Source organism: Topomyia yanbarensis, chromosome 2, assembly GCF_030247195.1.
Source record: "Topomyia yanbarensis strain Yona2022 chromosome 2, ASM3024719v1, whole genome shotgun sequence".
Taxonomy (NCBI): Eukaryota; Metazoa; Arthropoda; class Insecta; order Diptera; family Culicidae; genus Topomyia; species Topomyia yanbarensis.
Window position 1 is genome coordinate 59,944,586 of NC_080671.1, and position 18,266 is coordinate 59,962,851.

Here is an 18,266-nt window from a genome sequence, read left to right on the forward strand (position 1 = left end):
TTGCGCATACGGACACTCCAAAAATTTCAAAGTTTATATGTAAATAAGTATGGAAAATCGGTTAAAATTGAAAATAAATTCATAAAAAATCACCTCATCAATCAATTCATGAGAACACTATACATTTCTAAAGGTATTCTCCCACTAAACACATTCGTGGAACATTGTAAGTTTGTAAAAATTCGCTGAGAAGAGTTATTAACTAAAGAAGCAGCATGACTTCAAAAACAAGTGGATTTTATTATTAATCATAGCAACCCTTTCCTTTCTTTTGAATTTCCATATAAACTTTGAAATTTTTGAAGGGTGCGTAGACGCAACAGATCGATACCAAAATTTGCACAATTACTAAGGGCCATAAATGGAATCAGTAGAGCCTGGTGGAGCTAAAAGTGAAAAATTGAACCAGTCTACTGTAGATCTCACCAAATGCAACACAAAACAATGTTTGAGAATTATTGTATATCCTCAAAATATTGATTAATGCCATAGCAAAAAAATTATTTTCGGGACTTTTGGCACTAAAAAAATTCTACACGGTCACTTTGCAACCAATTTTAAATATTTTGAGTATTCTGGAAAGAAGAAGAAATGACCTTTGCAACGTCATGCTATGTTATGTTCTTTTGTCAAAAATATCTTGTGCTTTTGGAACAACAATATGAAAACAACTATCATTTTGGCTGTTGGCATTTGAACTGCTCTCTCAGCATGAGAGCGTAATTTTCTTTATGGAATGTGTTTGACACTATTTGCTTCTAAACATTTAAAACATCACTGACGTAGCGAGAAATCTGGCCAGAATAGAATGAATACATTATGACTGCCCTAAATTCGTTTCTGTAACCAAACTTCCTGGTAGATATTCTGGGATACCTTGCTGTTCGTACGAAGTATTTATTGGTTCATCCACTGCTGCTGATGACCTGTCAAACTAAATATTTCTTAGAAAACTTAGACTATATCGCTCAGAATTACTTTGTTGCCTCATTTCATTACATAGCAGTGTAGAAAAACAAGCCACGAAGCTGGTTGAAGCCTTCTACATCCTTAGTTTTGTCATTTATTATCACGCAGGAAAAACACCCACGGAAAACAAATTGGAACAAGTGTTTCGCCCTCACATTTTGCTCTCAAAATGGTATGGAACTGTCATATACCTTGAATGCTTCAAATGTCTGGTATTCCTCTGAATGTTTGTCTCATTATCAAATCCATTTGGTTGTTTCTTAAGATCGTTTTATACATTTCGAATATTAGACGATTTTGAAACACTGTGACCAGAACTTGCGGATTATCCAAAAGCTATCTTAAAGGTATTCTAATTAGATATTCCTAATTTTCGTTTAGGCTGCACACGAAAAAAATTGTTCCCGAAATCGCGAATCGCGAATCAAGTGGCATGAATTCTGGAACAATCACGTTTTGCCTTTCTCATATAAAGAAAGGCTATGCAATCACTGTAAAAAACGACTTTTTAACCGAGGCCCGGAGGGCCGAGTATCATACACCATTCGATTCAGTTCGTCGAGATCGGCAAATGTCTGTGTGTGTATGTATGTGTGTGTATGTGTGTGTGTGTCATTTAAACTCACACAATTTTCTCAGAGATGGCTGAACCGATTTTCGCAAACTTAGTTTCATCTGAAAGGTATAACGCTCCCATAAGCTGCTATTGAATTTTTAGTTGATCCGACTTCCGGTTCCGGAGTTACGGGTTGAAGAGTGCGGTCACACAGCAAATTCCCATATAAACTGGTACCACCATAATGTTCAAATGATGTAAAACATATTAAAATTTATGTAACATTACTCTAGTTTGCGGGTCTGGATCACTAATGATCAATCAAAGCAGCTTTGACCACATTGGCCACCTATGACGGTTCATGACGCCCCCGGGGAACCCGCCAAGTTCCTAAGCTAATATCACACCCATTCCACAACGAATTCTCTACTGATTTTTACGAACTTAATTTCAAATGAAAGATACAGTAATGCCATTGACTGCTGCTGAATTTCATTCGGTTCTGACTCTTGCTTCCGGAGTTACAGGGGAATTTCCCATATAAATCGGTACAATCGTAATACCTCAGAGGCTAAAAACTATTGAAATGGTCACCAAATTACTTCTAATCGTAGATCTAGATCACTGATTGCCAATCAAACATTCTTTGAATATATTGTCCACTATCGACGATTCCGGAAGTCCGGAATTCCGGGCATATTCCACAATTAAAGTCACATCGGTTCATCGGTGATGACTGAACCGATTTTCTCAAACCAAGTCTCAAATGGAAGGCAAAATATGCAGTTGAGTATTGCGTAGCCGCCCCTTCCCCCCCCCCTCCCCACCTTGCCCTTACACCTCCCTCCTTCATCACTCCCCTCTTCTTGGATCACCCTCACGCCCAGATTTCCTTCATCCACCCCGTATACCGAAATAAGATGAAGGATTTCTGACGCATCCTCCACACCCACTCTACTAAACCCCCATTTCCTACACGTTCAAACGCATTCCACCAACCTTTGCAAATTATAATCATATGAAGATAACATTGAACTCATGCTTATTAAGCTAATTAAATATTATTCTTTTGCCTTTCTTATATAGAAAGGTTATGCAATTGCTCCAAAAACCGACTTTCTAACCGAGGCCCGGAGGGCCGAGTCTCATATAACATTCGACTCAGTTCGCCGAGATCGCAAAATATCTGTGTGTATGTATGTGTGTATGTATGTATGTGTGTATGTGTATGTGTGTATGTATGTGTGTGTATGTGCGGATTTGTTAACAAAATGTCCACATCGGTTACTCGGAGATGGCTGAACCGATTTTTACAAACTAAGATTCAAATGAAAGGTATAATATTCCCATAGGTTGCTATTGAATTTCATTTTCAACCGACATCTTGTTCCGAATTACGAGTTGAAGAGTATGGTTACAAAACAAAATTTGTTGATTTTTCCAAATCGGTTTCTCGGAATTTTCTGAACCGATTTTGACAAACTTAATTTTAAATGAAAGGTCCATCAGCTGCTGTTGAATTTTGTGTGGATCCGAGTTCTGGTTCCTGAATTACAGGGTGATACGTACGATCACGCAGCAAATCCCGATTCTAACGAATTCTGCGATGAATGTAAAAAGGTGATTTTTTTTACAAAATGTAAACACAACTGTTGAATTTGTAGATCTAGGTCCCCAACAGTCATTCAAAGTCTCTTTGGCCACACTGGCCACCATCGACGGATCCGGAAGCATCCAAAGTCAGAATAACGGTTATATTGGTTTCTCGAAAATGGCTAGATTTGCTCAACTTAGTCTAAAATGAAAGGTGTTGCGTCCCCAGAAACTGATATTAAATTCCATCTCCATCCGACTTCCAGCACCGGAGTTACGGGTTGTGGAGGTCGATCACATAGAAAACTCCGATTCAAACCGATACCGCGATGAATGCAAAAAGGTGCTCTTATATATACTTACCAAGTGTAATAAGAATGAAAGACATTTCCATAAAGTTATATTGTACGAACCAGCTATTAAATCATAGTTTGGAGAAATGAGAAAGGCACAATTGCACCTCTAGGTGGATTAAAACAGGTTTTTAAGTTAGGAAAACATAACCATGAGTAAATCAAGTGTTTTATAATTATGTTCAATTACCTTCAGTTTCGCCCACATAACGCTTTTATTACTTATTTATTTGTTTTTACTTTGTGAACTTCAGTCACGGTTTCGGGCATGTTATTACCAAATCATTATTCACACCCTTATGGTCATTATAAATAAAACAAAAATTTACTTCATGATTCTGGTCTGGATATTTTCTCATGAAACTCCACGAAACTCGGAGTTTTATTAAGAATCCATTCAATCCTCCTTCAATACTATATTAGTCACGATTCGATATTCATGCTCGGAAAATAGTTCACAAAATCATCAAATATTTTTCATGAATTCATGAACTGGTTCATGATTCCTAGTATAATAATTACGACTGACCACGAGAGCCCATAAAATAGTTCACGAAATCGTAAAATACACTAAGGTTTTTTACACGGTTTTTTGCACAGTTTTTTTACACGGTTTTCGCAATTACCACGTTTTTGCCTTTATCATATAGAAAGGTTATGCAATCACTCTGAAAAACGTCAACCTAATCCCGGCCCGGAGGGCCGAGTGTCATATCCCATTTGACTCAGTTCGTCGAGATCGGAAAAAGTCTGTATGTGTGTGTGTATGTGTGTATGTGTGTGTGTGTGTGTATGTATGTGCGTATGTGTCAAATAATGTCACTCATTTTTCTCAGAGATGGCTGGACCGATTTGCCCAAACTTAGCCTCAAATGAAAGGTGCAACCTTCCCATCGGCTGCTATTGAATTTTGGATCAATCGGAATTCTGGTTCCGGAATTACGGGTTTCAGAGTACGGTCACACAGAAATTTCTCATATAAACTATAGGAAAAATTAAAAATAGAATTTTTATTTTTGATGCTAAATGTGTTCAAGGTGCATGAAACGTCGAGATTTGATGCAAACTCGAAAAAAAAATTTGACTACGATTCACTTTTTTGGATTTTGACACATTTTTGCCTTTCTCATATAGAAAGGTTATGCAATCACTCTGAAAAACGTCAACCAACCTAATTTTTTTTTCGACTCGTTTAGGGTTTCTGGATTTTAACACGGGCGTAGTTGATGGTTTTTCGGAGAGGGGTTACACCCCCCCTCTACTGTTCGCGCCCCTCCTTTAAAAATCTCCTTAAATCACCCCTCAGACCACCACCCCATCCAGCCCTCATACCCATCCCTTTCAACCCCATCATCTTTAAACCACCACTATATCACAAAGCATACCAATTTAAGCTGGGGAGTCGTTCGTTCATGGGACTTTCGCCTTCTTCACATACCCAGCCCCGCATGACAAAATGAGTTAGCAAGCAGATAACATTGATCTAATGCTGATTAGGCTAATGGAGTATGATATTTTTTTGTTTCAAGTGTTTCACCGTCGACACGTAGCTCATCAAGTTCGTGGCTGGCATGCCATTGTGTATAAGTGCAAAGTGTACTAAGAATGTAATGGACATTTCCACGATTATGTTGAACATAAAAAGCCTCCGTGCCATAGTTTAGAGAAATGAGAAAGGCACAATTGCACCGCTAGGTGGATTAAAACAGGTTTTTTGCACGGATTTCGCAAGTAACACGGTTTTAGCAAAAATAATCTAAGTACTTAAAGGCAAAAGACGATTTTTGATCAAGTTTTCCATGTCCATGTCTGAAGCCATTTGGAAAATCAAGATGGCGACTGTGGAAATCTCTTAAACCCAGCAATATGGGTATTTTTGGAACGAGAATAATGACTGAACATCAGATATCGATGTTTAAGGCCGTTTTGAAAACCAAGATGGCAACTTTCGGTTCGGTGGAATTCTCTAAAACCCGACCAATATGAGTAGGGGAACATGGGGAGACTTGACCAAGCACAAAATTCTATTTTTGGCTATGGTGTCTTCTATTCGATTCTGAAATTTTAAAAAAAAAAAAAATTATTTTCGCCATGTTTCTATTATCACCCTACCCATTTGAAGCCGTTGGTTAGAGCAGTGTCTGCTATCTTTGTTCAACGCATTGAGTCAAATGGTAGCGCAACAATAGGGGCACTCGATTCGAGTTTTCGTTGCGCTCAAACACGAGAATTTCACTGTTTTCAGCGCATTGGTGTTATTATATTGGTTCTTAACAACGAAGCAAAGCTGTTGATGTAAATTTTTTAGCATTCCATTGATTGTAGGCCGAAAAAATAATGAATTAGTGAGGCACCCTGCTTAGTATGGTAAAAATAGGCTCTTTACCCTACTTGTTTCAATCCCTTAAGGTAATTTTAAAAGTTTGGAATGAAAAATCCTTTCCTTACAGAAAATATTGCGTGATTGATAAATTTGCATTAAATGATGTAATTTTTTATCAAACTATGTATGGACATATCTACTCGACTACTAATTACTTTTTATGTACTAATATACCATCATAATCTTTGTGAAGCAGTGAAATGATTTTAAATAAATTAGAACATTGGAATAGTTATTACTAGAATTTGAATGACATTGAACGCAATAATTAATGTTGGGGAGACTTGACCAAGTGGCAATTAGCTTAAGAAAGATACAAAATTCCTGATATTTACTATGCTTTGGTGTCTACTGTTAATGTTAATCACGCCATAAAAGAATTCCACCTCAAATATAAGTTTTTATATTTTAGTATTAGTAAACAAAGTTAGCAATAGTAGGACTGATTTCGTGATGTGTGAACATGCAATGCAAGCAGTACAGTTAATCCTTAAAAAGAAATGCATTAAAAAAATCGAAATTTATCAAATGCAACACTTTTATATTTTTTACTGCTACCCAAAGATCTCGACAATATGGAAAAAATAATTACAGTATGTTTTATGTCATTATTTTTTGTTATGGTTCTTCAAAGTTCTCTAGGTCAAGTCTCCCCACGTCTTGGTCATGTCTCCCCGCATTGGGGAGACTTGACCAAAAAAAAAACGATCTCAGAAAAACTTTTGTAACTTTTCAAAAATTAATTTAAAAATTCTGCAAAAAATCATGAACACGCAACAATAACTTTGCACATTATATCTCAATCACTTTTGAGGGATCGAAGGCCTTTTTAGAGATTTATGCAGTTTTATCTGAAAACCTGGTCAAGTCTGGAATGTTCTGGAACGTGATTGACGAGTAGATGTGAAATTTTGAAAACCAAGGTGGCCCGTTCGGTTTAGTATAATTTTCAATTACCAAAACAATATGAGAATTTTTGGAATAGCGTTGATGAATAAATACTGGATGTAAATTCCGGAAGTCAAGTTTTGATCTAAGATGGTGACTTCTAGTTTAGTGGATATCTCATTCATCTTAATAATACAACGAAGACCCGATTTAATTATTCCTCCTGATTTTATCAGTTTTTTTATTCGATTATGAGCCTCGCATGACAATACGATGAGCTCTAGCAACCTGCTCAAATTCAAGTAAATCCATTCATGAGCACATTTTTCTTATCTTATAAATGCAAATGACGTCACATCTCTGGCAAATGCGTACTTGTCAATCAAGTTCCAAAAGACTGCACGTTGTTTGAGTTATACAGAGTATCGCTAAGCCTATCGTTGCCATTTTGTATTTCAAAATGGTCTCAGACATTAATCTCTATCATGCGCTCAATAGGCCCTCTCTGAAATGCATACTGATTGGGTTATAGAAAATCCCGTTAGACTGGAAGTCGCCATCTTGGTATTCCAAATGGCCTCAGACATCCATATTTGGCGTCTACTCGTCAAGCCCGTTGCAAAAATGTTTATAGTAATGGGTTTTAGAGAATTCCACTGAACCAGAAGTCGCCATCTTGGTTTTTTAAATGTCCGAAATGATCGATGTCCGGCATCTGCTTGTCAAGCTCGTTCTAGAAATACCCATATTGATTAGGTTTTAGAGAATTCCGCGAAAACGGATGTCGCCATTTTGGTATTTAAAATGCTTGTCGACATCCATATTTGGCGTCTACTCGTTGATACTATTCCGAAAACAATCATATTGTTGAAATGCAGGCCAAAAGGACCCTCAAGATCCGACTTTTCCACTTTTCCAAATCTCTTTTAAGGAATTAGAATAAAAGCAGAAACCAAGCTAATTGCAAAAACCGTGCAAAAAAAACTTGTTCAAGAATCGTCTAAGTCTTTTACCTTCAAAAGGACATTTTTGATAAAACTCCGAAATCAGTCCTTTTCCTAAAATCGTCTAAGTCTTTTGCATTGAATGTAGGGCGGTTTTCTTTACACGGTTTTCGTAATTAACGCGGTGTTTTTGCACGGTTTTCTGAATTAACATGGTTTTTTACACGGATTTCGCATTCAACGCGGTTTTTTACACGGATTTCGCATTTAACGCGGTTTTTTTTCGAACGGTTTTTTTAAGCGGTACGTATCCCCCGTGTAAAAAACCTTAGTGTATTGCTATTATATTCGCGGACTTGTTCATGGTTCCAAGTATACTGGTGCAGACGTACCATTTTTGCTCGTGATATAGTTCACGAAATCACAAAATTGTTTTCATGTATACATAAACTGGTTCATGGAACCTAGGACAATAGTCATGAAATAAGATTCGTGATCGTGGAATAGTTCACTAAATCATAAAATATTAATGTATTCGTGAACTATTCAATATGTCTAGTACAATAGTCACGACAAACCATTTGTGCTCGTGAAATAGTTCACAATCATGAAAAATTATTCATGGATTCGTGAACTGGTTCAGGATTCCTAGTACATGATTTACGATCTATATTTCGTGTACGTGATATTTGGGAGATATCCCCAATAATTTTCAATTTCATGCAACTCTGAAAATGATCATGAAATTTTCACATGAACTGTCTAACAAAATATGGAGTAGTATTCGTGGCACTATTTTTGTTCCATTTCATGAAATACCATATATGTTAAGCTACTAGCGATCAGTAATAGGTACGAGCAGTCGATAAAAGAAAACTATTAAAAACATTGATATTCGATTGAAAAGGTTCAGTATTTTATCTGGACAGAAAATCAAAGCTGCGCAGTGCATCTAAAATACATTATAGGTACAAATCGTGTTCGTGTCTACAGTCTACAGAACAAGATAACGCGAATCAGTCACAATTTTATGATCTAGTTAAGATTTTCACATATAACATATCGTGACAAGGCGAAGTGAAAGTATGAATATCATGCTAAAACTGCTGATATCATAAACTTCAGTCATATCGCTCCACGCAGCAAATACGAAAGTAAGCTCAAGAATACAACATTACGATAACGAGCATATAAACTACGAAAATCGTGACTAAGACCCTGAAATTATAAACATAAATCACGTTATGCGTGAGAAAATTATCAAAAATCGTGATTAAGATCCTTAAAATCATGAGCATAAATTACACTAACTGTGACAAAAATATCACAAATCATGGCTAAAATTCTGAAATCACGAACATAATTCTCTCGCTTGAGCCTATGCGACCACTCCTGGCCGCTACTCCGTTATCGATCTGGACTAGCTGAAGTTGTACAAGGAATCAGTAGATAATTATGCCTGGAACTAGCGAAACATCTTTCAATGTGCAACTCCTGGTAATCCTAAAGTGTTTATTGATCAATACCGGCACCCGCCAGGCCCAAACGTAGATCGCGGAAGGAAAGGGAAGGGATGTTAGTCCGATACTTGCTTTTGCTAGAGGCCGTATATACTACTGCGCACTCCACAAATATCAGGGGAGGAGGAATTTGTTAGTAAGTATAGAAGTTGGATTCAACTTCTTCTTTACCGACGCCAGAGAGGTGACTCTATTATCAGGACTAGATTATCGATCCATCAACTCATGAACCGGGGGGACCAACGGCTTTACTACCCTTCCCAAGGAAGACGAGACCACAGATTTTTCACCTCAGAAAAATCTCAACGACCTCGGCTGGAATTAAACCCAGGAACCCAACTGGAATGAGTAGCGGTCACGCTTACCACTCAACCACCGGCGCCGTCTGGATTCACGCACATAATTCTCTCTACTGATAACTAAAATATCGCGGTAACATACATAGAAATTACGAGAATTGGTACTTCAATCCTGAAATCATGAACATATTTCGTGATTGAAATATTAAAAGTCGTTGCTATGATCCTGAAACCATGAACTTGAATCACTCTACTTATGTCTAAAATATCACGATGACGTGAAAAGAAATTACGAAAATTGTAAACAAAAATCACGTTACTCGGACGGAAAAAATCCGGTAGTAAACTCATGATGTGATGAGAAATTACGAAAATAACGAAAAAGCTCCTGAAATCATGAACATAGATTTAAGCTATATATTCCCAAATTATGAGCAGGACGCGTAACAAAAACTAAACGTATCCAGAGCATAACCACAGTAACTCAACCAAATATTCGAATGTAACAGGGCGATATATTTTTTTTTGAGACACACATATTTTCATGAATACGAGGTTTTTTTTTATTCAAAATTTCAGGGACTTCTTTTGTGATCTTTTCATCGTGGCTTTATGAATGATTTTTTTCCGTGTACAAATTAACTTTTCTAACACGCACTTCTTTGTTTTTGAAAGCGCATTTTACATATTAATGGGCTATACATTTTTGGATAGAACAGATATATGTTCATATTTTTTAAAAACATTTTGTTTTTTGGTTCAATATTTCAAGAAATTTGTGTTTGAATATGTCCAGATTTCATCACGAACAAGCCCTATCTGACGAATTTTGGGATGTACAAGATGATACGGATTGTTTTATTAAATTTATTGATTCCATTGCCGATTTTTCAAATATTTTCACATTCAAATTTAAATTTTTTTGTGAGAAAATCAAAAACAACCGCCCATGTCCATATTTGACATTCGAATTATGGAGCTAATCACATTTCGATTGAGGAGTGTTCCGAAGAAAAATTGTCCAGCCGATCTATTAAACCAGTCGGAATGCATTTTTCGTGTTCCACTTTTTTTAATCTCCATATCTATGCAAACTACCAAATTTAAAATCTATTGAATATGACAACGGAAATTAACGAATTAACTAACGAAAGATGCTTCAAAATATCGAACATTCACATTCAAGAGTTTAAGGTGAACATAATGATTTTTTATATTACTTTCTCCAACCATATCTCAAAATGATTCAATTTTGATGATAATGTTTTGAAAAATTTATCTATTATTGATCCTTCCAACATCGTAGAACATAAGCAAGCTTCAATAATTTCATTACTAATAAATTTTTCAAACGTTACTGACTCGAAAGTGACGCTGGAGGCAGACGACGAGTTTTGTGCATCTAGGAACTGCTGACTACTGCAAATTTTTAAAAGCTATTTTGGTTGATACTGTTGGGTTTTGGAGCAAAGTTTTGGATATAAAGCAGTCAGGCAGATCAATTCCATTCGAATAATGTTCCAGTCCAGGCTTCTAGTGAGCCGGGAACAGAGTTCTGTTAGCATTTTGCTTGTCGGCTTGCAACAGCTTAACAGCTACATTTGAAGTCTGTGAAAATCTCATATTTTTGTGTGCCATATAAAAACACTAGGTTTTTTTTGGAAGCTGTCAGATTTTTCTTGAAAAATTATGACCACCATAACTATTCTATTGAGAAAGGCAAAACGAAGAATTGAATTGTGTTCCTGGGCAAACACCTAACCAAGCATGATGTCCCGCAAGAGGAGGAGTTCTGATTAAGCTGATGAGATCCTTTGAAATCGAACCATGGTTCGGCTTGGAAAGCCAATGCAATCTGCACTATGCATTATTTGTCGCTAAGGAGAAAAAAATTAATAAGGCCAATTTTGCTTTCGTAATTCAACTAGTCCGGTTCTAAGTGTCAGATTCTGATGCGATGAAATCGAAACGTAAATTCTTTATTTAATTTAGTTATGGGCTTTGTGTCCCCCATGCACAAAAGTGGTTTTAATCAATTTCCTCCCTGGTCTTAAAAATGTGGTTTTTATTCAAATTTATCTCCGTATGGAAAATATATAATATAGTACTGAGAATGATTTTGATGCGTCCTTCATTGTTCAACATAGGAATTGCACAGATTCACAAACATAGAAGCAATGATTACATCAAAACTTTGGGTGATAATGAATTTCTGACAAAAATCATTAATTATAGTTTAGAAATCAGTTATTGAAACCAACAAAGTTGGTCTATTATACAATTAATTATACTAAAATTCAAACAGCAAAAGTAAATTAGGTTTTAATAGTAAATGACCAAATTATTTAAAACTGGAAGGTACCACTGTCACTAAGCTTTCAATACGTTAACGTATAATTGTGATTTATCTGGTTATTTCAAGTATCTCAGATTTTTTTAGATGAACATTTTGAATTTTATATTATTAAAATATGATTGGAATTTTGAAAAACCTTACTCCAATTGTAGTATTTAGGATGAACGTTCAATATGGACGACCATATTTTTTTGTTTGTAACCCGCAACATGAGGGCAATAAAAGCCTTTATCACACATTCCGCACTTGATTTCGCTAGAATATTGGAACTGACCTAACAGCCATTCTCAGTTAGAATGATTTTTCACCTTTCCGTATGATAAAAGTTAACCAACAACAATTTCAACATTTCTTTGGGAATAAATATATTCGTACTTCGAAATCTGAGAACAAAGCACTTAATTTCCTACCGCAATTATTCAACGAAAACCCAACCCCACAATTCTAACCAACTTGTAGCGCGTTTCGTTACCCGGCTATTCATCGTGCATTTGTAAACATAACTATGAACTCAGCTCGTTTCCCAGCCCAGTACGGCCACCCCCAGTAAACCATCGACTTTTCAACAGCATTTCACAAATATTTTGACTTTTTCCATAATCCCTACCAACAGTCGTCAGCCTGCAGTGAAATAACCAACCCCTACCTTAAAGCCCGGTCGGCAGCACACCTTCCGGCAGCACCGTATGCCAGATCATGCAGCCCTCCGGATGGGTTAGTCAAACTAGGGTTGATGAAAATATCAAACCATCCATCAGCACTATTATCCACCCACAACTAACACCGCCGACCACACTCAGCCGCTTTGCTCACATGATCCGAATCGAACCCTCTTTTTCAGTAAACGGTGAGGGAAGTCGAATTTTACAGCAGATATCGAACCGGAGAATACACAAAACACTCTATTTATTTTGCCTAAATTTCACATTCAACAAACACGCACCTAGAAAATGGCCAATTCAGAAACCAGCTGTTAGCGTTATTTTCTTCCCCATCGGTATCGCATCCACTTCAATGCTTTAATTTACTCACAGACGAAAACGATCGACTGCAATTCGAGTTTCTACCACACTACAGGCTTCTTTTTGCACTATTTAATTCAACTGTGACTAATAAATCTCTTTTTCCTCCGATTCAACAGAAAATCACAAACTTAGCCTGAACCATTCAATAAGTCAGCGAAACCACTATTCCATCGACGAAAACACCCGATCGAAACGCGCACGATGAGATTTTCTTTCATTCGACCCGCTGGGTAAATTTTCCCCGCAAGAAAGTTATCAGAATGACAATGGGCAAATCTCTAGTTCAAAACAACTACGAATTGGACCCGTTCGCGACAAATTTTCATCATCCTATCGGCTAAAGGACACGGCGGAAACTAACTGACCCGATCGAGCTGAGCAGATATTTTATAAAACCAGCACTAATACTGCTGGCCTGAGAATGGCTTCGTGGGAAATTCCTCTCACCGGGGCTGCTCACCAGTTGAGATTCAATTTTTCCGTACACGGAACATCCGCTGATTTGGGGTCGTTTGGGAGAACGGAAAACAATTCGAAAGTGAGTTCGAACCGTTTCGAACGTCGGTGAGAATCGCTTCGCTGATGAGACACTGATGTTCGTGTCGTGGGTGGTGAGCAGGCGCACTGGGGTGACTTCACGCACACCATGTTCGGTCGAGAAAGGGACACGGTGCCACGTGGTGAGTTCCTGGCGGGATGGTGGTGCGGTGGGTGATAATTGTATGAACGTCTTATCATCGTCATTGTTTGGTGATCATCCGCCAACCCTAACCTCTCTTCCGCGGTACCCGTCTGGACTCGTTCACGATGAGCTACGGTGAGCTCCCTGAATTCTCTCTGTTTTGAGTCATTTATGGTGGATAACGAACCAGTGAGGACGGGATGCTCTCTGATCTTGCAAAACTAATACTGATACCGATTGGCCATCGCCGAGGTGGGAAATGGTGTTGCGGTGCACACGAGAGATGTTAGTTTGATGTTTTGGGAGTGAAAATCTTTGCTCTGCTGGCGAGAACCACGACAACTGAGAAACGTTGACTTGTGGTTTTTCACGTTTGGTGCTAGGTGATGCTGCTGTTGCGTTTTGGATGACAGGGAAAACGGTCCATTTGAATACTGATTTTTTATGGTGTTTGATTCAAAAGTGAAAATTTGGTAATTAAATACATTTACAATAAGGGGCGGGCATAGCGTAGTTGGTAAATCGATTGCCTTGTGTGCAGCTTACCTAGGTTTGATCCCCAACCCCGCACATAGGGTTAGAAACTTTTCCAAAGGAATTTTCTAACCCGAAAAGAGGCGGATGACCATAAAGTTAAAACCTCTATCATCGAAATAAAAAAACTTTCACAATACTTTTAAGGTTAATTTTTAACTTTCGTTTATGAAACCATTTTAAACCCAGCGTGGATAGTTTTGAGTACGATACGGTTTGTTAGGATGTTGAGTTTTATTTAACAGCATGTGTCTTGAAAATATCACAAATATCATTGTTATCTAGTTGGTCAGTTAGTTTTCGACTACACTCGAATTTTATTTTAGTTCCGAGTTTTTCTTTGTAACCTTTGATTTCTATATAAAGGTAAAATGAACAGCAAACATCCGGCCATGGGAGTGTTGCCGAGAATAGCTAATCTCATCTGCGTAACTGATCGGATCACTTTTATTGTAACAGTATTTAGACGGATTTCGTTATTCCAATTTCTGTAATACAATTAATCGGTTGGAAGCCACCGAATGACAACATGTAATATGGACAAACAGTTATGGTCAGGGCCGTCGAGAGCTATGTCGGGCCCCAAGGCTTGTATTACTACCGGGCCCTTTTAAACCTCAGCCTTTAGTTCACCATGAGTTAGTACCTCTTCGGCAATGGGAAACTCGTGAGTCCGTGGTTTCTATTAGTCTCCGGTTGAGTCATATTGCCATATCTCCAGATAGCGTGCCTAACAGGTGAATTTAGAAAAGTTCCCATTCCGTGTATTCGTACCTCGTTTGTGTCATCGCCTATATACACAGTGGTACTGACTTCATGTTGCCACATCCAACGACATATTTCGATTTGCGAAGCAAACGTTTCTGCTTGATTGAAGGTCTGGAATATAATCAGCACGCTATGTCTAACATGGTGATATTGTAGGGTGTAAACATTGGCTATAAGGTAACAGATGCAACTCGAAATTCTCATTTAAAGTTATTAAATCAAAAAGGTTTACATTTTACATAAGTTTATCTCATGTTGAATCCAAGAAAACCGTTTCTAATCGTAGTGCAGGTTTTGTTATGCTGTGAGAATTTGTAGGACCCGACAATAATATAGACACAGAACTCAGTAATCAGACGCAAATTAAACAACTGCAAGTACAGCGGGCAACCGAGTACTGCTACTGTTGGCTGAACTGAAGTGGTTTGATTTTTTTTTTTTGATTTCGCACATTATAAATCGGTTCTTATAGATATCACTCGCATGTTTGGCGAGGCCCACAATCACCGTTCTATCTCAACATAATGCATTTAGGGGTAAAATTCCTCGAACGTACTTTATAGTAGAATACAAAAATACAAAAGTTATCCATTTTAATCACTGGTTAATTAAGGTCAGTCTACCTTCTCATCTCGCCCAGAGTAGAAGCTAAAAATCGTTCCGCTATAGATACACGGCAAAAACGACTACAGACGAATTGTTTTGCTATTGATTTTTGGAAATTACCTGTAAGACCAGCTACACGGGAAGTGAAACAAATACTAAACGTGCAGATTGTGCTTAATTTGGGAGAAGTTAACGCCCTGAAAATACACCATATTAAGCATTAAGAAACACAGTCGTTTGTTTCGCGGAACAACGTGCAGCACACTTTCGAAAGCTGTCAAGGTACGGATAAGCGGTCTCCATATCAACTGAAACTTCGCTTTCTCCGGGTGTTTCTAACGTTGTTCTGGTGGTGACAATGTTTCCGTACAAACCAACTTCATTCTTAACCATTTTATGCGGATCAACCGAAAATGGAACGTTTCATCAGACAACACTGATTATGCACCCATGGCAGATTTCTATGCGCGAATTCTGCAAAAAGACATTACACTACGGAAAACATTGTAAAAAAGTAGCTAAGAATAGCCAGCCTACTATTACCGTAACCATCACACTATTATCTTATGCTAAACCACAAACGGCTACAAAACTAATGTCTACGGATCTGACAGGAACAAAAAATCACACAACAACAACAGAGTCCAATATCTCCAAGCCAATAACCGGCACCACTAGCAAAGAAGCGAACGTAGAAGAGGACGGATGCGTTTGTCCATGCGCTCACATTCCTGTTTGACGCTCTATTGCTTCTTCGAAAATACTTTGAATTGGTTTCTCAATATTTTTCCGTCGATTGAAACAATAAAACTCATTTTTTAACTTGTACACAAAGTAGAAAACTAAGAAGACCCTTAAGACCATTTGTTTTAACAAATATCAACTTTCAAATAAAGTTTTTATTTTTCTACGCTTTCATCATATAACAATTTAATAAAGTGAATGATTACAACGAAATTACTGTTACTATTTTTATTGCTCTTCTATAAATACCGGACGTGTTCGCCCATCTTCCGGGTAAAAACGCGGGCCTCCAAATACGACCCGGACCCAGGGCGATTGCCCTGGCTGACCCCGTGGGTTTGTTAGCAATGGAAGAACTTGAAACTAGATTCATAAATACAAACGCGGTAAACTTTCAGTACCTATTGTCCCGTGATCATCGATATTAGTCATACTAAAGTCGTATTATGATTGTTTTCCCATCAACAATTCATTTTTACTGTAATGTTTTAAAGCCTAGCTCCGTTCGCTCCCTCTTATTCTATTACTATCGGAAGAAGGTTGATAGCACCCAGTCGTCGCCAGGACATTAATAGACTTAGACTCGCGTGAAGACATGATATAGGAAAGCTGTGAGAACTATGTTATCTCGCCGTTTGACGACCGGCACACCATGGGACCAATCCAAAAAAGGTGGGACAAAACCTATTTGATGCCTTAGATGTCATTTTAGAGCCAGCATTTCTTCGTAGTATATGTTCACAATATTATTCTGCAAATTTTTAAACGGAATATCTTTTGGTTTGATTAAAGTAGAGTACCAGAGCAAGAAGTCAAGTCAAGTTTTGAATAACTTCTTCTAAGATACCATAGACATCAGACTTCATTTTTGAGGCAAAATTGTTGTGTTTTGTAAATATGACCAACAATCAGTTTTATGACTTTTCTATGCTAAAAACCATAATTGATTAATTTAATATGTTCTACAAACTTGCAAGTATCACTTAAATACAACTGTTTGTTGGAAGAACTAATAACGTAAAATCAATATTTTGGCTTCTAACACTAATTTCATATGAATTTGCTCTATTTTCATCAAAAAATCCTGTTTTTGTGCACTTTTATGCAGCCAAACTTTGCCTAATCTGCTACTCTATTATTCCTAGAATAAATTTAATATTAGGGGAACCCGGGGCTATTAAAACAGAGGGGGTCATTCGGACCCCCTCGATTTCTCATAAAATAGCAAGACTTTCTGACTATTGTACATATTCGTGGAACCGCTATTCTGAAACATTAATTTTGAAAGCTGAATTTAATTCCTTGTTCTTTGTAGAAAAGAGATACAACGTGTTTCGTTTTTCTGCCATTCTCAAAACAAAAATCATTATAATGAAAAAACTGTGAATAAAGCAACAAATAAAAGTGAAAAAAATGGTAAGTGTATTGGAAAGCTTAACGGACCACTTCAATGAAAACTGTGGTTATGTGACGTCTCCGCAAAACAAATTGTTTCTCCGTATATATCGTTCCAATTTCGTTGAAATCTTCTTACTACCTAAAATGAAGTTGAAACAATATTTAGGAATTTACCGAAAAGCGAAATATGCATTTATTACAAAGATTTCCTGTCCAGAAAATTGGTGGTCCTGTATAAATCCAATCAACATGGCTCATTTTCGTAGCTCAATTTTCTAGTCAGGTTATCTCCGTAAATAAATAAAAGATAATACTGAACTTACCTTGATCCCTTTGTGACATTCCAAGGAAACCTTTTTAATTCACTGCTTCCACAAAAAGTACTCAAAAATCAAAATTTCCTGTCCGAAAGATTTGGGTGAAGGGATGTTTATTTACATCCATATCGGCAACACTATGGTGTTTGTAATAGCTTGCATGCACAGCGTAAAGGTGGATAATATATGGTCAAAAATATCGAATATTGTACAATGTGCTTATAAGCATATAATCACATATCTCAATAAAATAAGCATTGTATCTAGCTTATTTCATTTTGATCATGAATATTGACATAATTTTTTCCCAATTTCTAATGTAGAATGTTCT

The 18,266-nt window shown here is 37.2% G+C and overlaps 1 protein-coding gene across 3 annotated transcripts in view; it reads right to left on the minus strand.

Moving 5' to 3' along the window:
• LOC131686130 (protein O-mannosyl-transferase TMTC2-like) overlaps positions 1-13,240 on the minus strand; it is an 876,983-nt gene extending 863,743 nt beyond the window's left edge. For 2 of the 3 annotated variants that reach the window (XR_009304937.1, XM_058970299.1), the window contains exon 1: positions 12,508-13,240. The gene's annotated coding sequence lies outside the window, so the exon portion shown is untranslated. The remainder of the gene's footprint in view (positions 1-12,507) is intronic. The other variant, XM_058970300.1, reaches the window with a different exon arrangement.
• Positions 13,241-18,266: the final 5,026 nt, after the last annotated feature.